Source organism: Triticum aestivum, chromosome 3B, assembly GCF_018294505.1.
Source record: "Triticum aestivum cultivar Chinese Spring chromosome 3B, IWGSC CS RefSeq v2.1, whole genome shotgun sequence".
Taxonomy (NCBI): domain Eukaryota; kingdom Viridiplantae; phylum Streptophyta; class Magnoliopsida; order Poales; family Poaceae; genus Triticum; species Triticum aestivum.
In genome coordinates, this window is record NC_057801.1 from 245,173,150 (window position 1) to 245,177,565 (window position 4,416).

Genomic DNA, 4,416 nt, shown 5'->3' on the forward strand with positions numbered 1-4,416 from the left:
GCTTGCTATCGTAGTTCATCTCCCGAGAATCCCGCAACGTCACCTCGTCGATTTGTGTTGCAAACTTTCATTGTTCTTCCTAGACTCGATGAGTCTGGAATATCCTGACACCAACCAGATCTGAATCTCAGGCAGATATGATGGTTTGGAACATTTCCCAAGAACCATAATATTGGTCCCTCGATAACCGGTAAAGTGGATGTCGTGGCCAACACACCCAGCCGGAAGACCTGTTACTATAACATCTTGATTGAGGAAGTTGGCCACCTCCCCATAAGGATTTCGTAGGGTTTACTTCCTAGTTGTCCCTATGGATTTTTGTGTTCCCGAAGTCCGACCTCTTACTTAATGTTCTAGTTATCAAACCATATCTATGAATGGGATACACTAGCACGTCAAGGAGAACATTAGAAGCGGAGTGCTAAATGTCTCTCGGTCGAACATCCAGATTTTATTTCCTTGGCCCGCCAAGGGTGAAATCTGAGAAAGTGTTATCTTCCTTTGCATCTGCATCATCCATCATCATTCATCAGGGTAGCAAGTTGTGTTGCCAGGATCCTTGACACGGATATTGGCAGAATCTTGATGATTGTGGAAATGCTCAAGTTCTTGAGAGCACGCACAAGCGCTACGTGTTATCATCGGCACTAACTGGGTTTGCTCTCAGTTTCCTCGGTTATGCTATAACCACTCCAACAGTGAATTCACTCTCTATTGTTGGGTTCTTCCCCAGTTACCAGAATCGTTCCCAGCATTTGCATTTTGTTCCCAGCTTGCACCACCAATGTCCCTTCCATTTCCGGTGATAAGTAAATTCATCCATTGCGTTGTCTTCAACAAGGTAATCCACATCATCCAAGTTTGAGTATGCCATTCTACCGACCCCCTCCAAATGATCGCTTGTGATTGCCTTAGGCTGGTTTAAAGAGTTTCAATGATCTCTGAATCAAAAGTAATTCTTTTTGCCACTTAAGGGAATATCTCTACGAGTCACGGTTCCGAAGGTGTCTCGTTGTGGTATCATGGCAACTCAACTCCTCGCTACGTTGACAATTGTTTACCACCTTCTTAAGCGTGAAATTGTTGTCTACCTAGTGAACCCTCGTTATCTGCTTCACTCCTTTTCTTCGGATCTGTGCTTCGTCTCTCAGCTTAAGAGATGTTGCTATGTCTCATCCCATGAGTTGATCCTAAGTTGTTCGGTCTTCTCGAAGATCGATTGATCTAGAGTTTCCTTTCCTCTTCTTGTCATGATTAGCTGGAGTTCTCAGAGCAAGACGACAAGACAAAGATGGTGATCGAATCAACGCTTCTATGAAGTGCAACCTGGATCGTGAAGATTGTACTAGTTTGCGTTTCCCCTTCACCTTACCCTACGCTTGAATCTCGAGACGAGATTCTTGTTTAGTGGGGGTGAGTTGTCACATCCCTAGCTGCCGGTAGTGCTCTAGGCTAGTTCATGTGTGCATCATGTCTATATTTTTGAAACTTGAATTGAGGAATATTGGAAGCCTCAAAACCCTAAATAAAAGAGGGGCAAAAAACCCCTAAAATCTCATTCATTGTTCCAAAATGCTCCTCTTAGATGTTTAATATTTTTGGCAAGGGTTTTGATCCAAACCAAAAATAATGAACATTTTAAAAGGATTTATTTTTGGGACTTTGAATTTAAATCATTAGCTATTTGAATTTGAATTATATTCATATGATTAGAATATAATTTCAAATACCCCTGAAATATTTTATGAGCTTTTGGAAAAGTCCATCTAGCAATATAAAAATATTCAGAGGAGCTTTGGCATTGTTTGAATTATTATTTTTAATTCAAACAGTGGCAAAAGAATTAATTAAAAGAAAAACAGAACAGAAATAAAAAAAAGAGAGAAGAAGTACCTGGCCTCACCGTGCAGCCCAGCCGGCCCAGCTCCCCCACCAGCGCGGCCCAGCCCACCTTCCCCCCCCCCTTGTCCTCTTCTTCCTCTGCCAGAAGGCAGAGGCGAGGCGTGGCGCGCGCCCGAGCGCCCCGGCCACCTCCTGCTTCGCGCTGGAGGCCGCCCTTCGTTCTAATTCGCGCCACGACGACGCCCCGTGTCCCCTCTCTCCTTTCCCTCACTCGCTGCATCCCCTCTCCCTCTTTTGTCTCTCTCCCTCGCTCATCCCCGGATGCACCGAGACCGCCGACGAGCGCCACCGGAGCCACCAGCATCCCCACGCCCAGCCAGTTAGGCCACGAGCTCCGCCTTGGATCCGGGAAGCTCTACCACGACGCACGCGACGCCGGGTGCCCTGAAGCCACGCCATCACCGCCATCTTCATCGCCACGGCCGGCGATCGCCGCCATTCGATTCGCAGCACCGAAGACGTCCCCGAGCTCCCCGAGGCCACCACTGCACCCGCTGTGAGCTCCTGTGTTGATTTCCCCTCTTCCCGTGCCCCACCTCCCTCTCTAGCTAGCCCCACCACTTGCCCGAGAATCTCTCGCCGCCGGCCATGGTGTGGCCGTGGCCACAGCCACCCTAGCTCGTATCCGAGGCCACGGTCGTGCTCATCGTGATCTCGGGAGTCCGTAGCACGCCCCAGCCCCTCCTGCCGTGCTCCCTAACCCCGACCCCAGGATTGCCCGAGCTGCTGCCGCCGCCAAACCTCGTCGCCGACCACTTTTCCGGCCACCCCAGCACCTGTCACCGCCACCACTAGATGCGCGCCACTGCGCGCGTTCGAATGCAACAAACCGCGGCCGAAACGATGCCATGTGGCTCGTTTCCGAGCCCTCCGCCGCGTCTGGATTCACCGGCGGCTAAACGCCGGCGACCGCTGACCCGATGACCGGCGTGGGTTGACCCACTGCCAGGTTTGACCCCCCCCCCTCTCTCTCACTGACCTGCGGGCCTGCCCGGCTAATTAGGCTAGGATTAATGTTAACTAAATATTAGTTAGTTTATTAGACACTGACATGTGGGCCCTAGTGCCCTAATCCTTAATTAAACTAAAATAAACCCCCCCCTGACGCTGACCAGTGGGCCCAAACCCCCCCCCCTAATCTTTTAATTAAACTAAATAAACCCCTGTTAACCCCCTGACACTGACCAGTGGACCCCACTGGTCAGGTTTGACCCGGACCAGCCCCTGTTGACTATGCTGAGGTCAGCATGACCTAGTGCTGACGCAATAATTCCTTTCTGGAATTTAGATAATTCTTAAATGATTTATAAATTCCAGAAAATAGCTAAAACTTCAATAAATCATAGAAAATTAACCGTAACTCCAAATTAAATAAATTATATATGAAAAATTATCAGAAAAATTCAAGGAATCCATCTGTACCATTTTCATGCATGTTACAACAACTTATCACTACTGTTTAGGGCAAATGAAGTAAATGGCATTTGAATAATCACATATGGAGTTTAAATTTGAATCTTGTGTTCAAACCAACCCCATATAACTTGTTGCCAGTTGCATTAACTCAAAACACCAGCATGTTGTCATGTCATAGCATGCATCATATTGTGCATTGCATTGATTGTGTTCCTTTCTGTGTTGCCGGTATTTGTCCCCTCTCGATAGACGTGATACCGATGATGTGATTGTTGACACTGATGAAGACTCAATGTTATCTTCAGAAGTGCCAGGCAAGCAAAACCCCCTTGTTCATTCCGATACAATCCTACTCTCTCGCTCCTGCTCTCTTTTACTGCATTAGGACAACATCGATTCATCTGTTACTTGCTGCGGTAGCTGAACCCCTTTATCCTCTGCATGACCTGTCATTCCACAGTAATTAGATGAAACCCACTAGCATGAGTAGGAGTTGTTTGAGCCCTGATGTGCCTACTCATTCATGTTTGTTTGTCATGCCTGCTACTGCTTAGAGTTGAGTCAGGTCTAATTCATCGGGGATGAATCAGAGGCGTGTGAACATGTCCTACTGTGTGAGAGCTAAGTGTGTGAACACGATTTGGTAAAGGTAGCGGTGAGAGGCCATGTAGGAGTACATGGTGGGTTGTCTCATTGCAGCCGTCCTCAGGAACTGAGTTCTGTGTTTGTGATCCATGATTCAGCTACTACCACGCATTGGGCCCGAAACCAATGGACCCTCTCGGCTTCTTAATCACCCTTGTCCTCTGTCCAGGAGTTGCAAGTAGTTTCTGGTGTTTGTAGTATGCTGGAGGCCGTGGACAGCGCTGACCGTAGGGGTGGGCTGTGATGCGGTAGGCACGTGGCCGGGTAAACCGGGCACCTGTTTGGTGTCACGGAACCCTGTACACATCGTTTGGGGCTGTGAGCGAAACTCCGGCCGGATCTCCTCATGGATGGAACCCGAATAGGCGATAAACCTGGACTAGAGACTTGAGTGTTTAGGCAGGCCGTGGCCGACACCCACGTTGGGCTTCCGCTTGAAGGTTGCCGAGTACA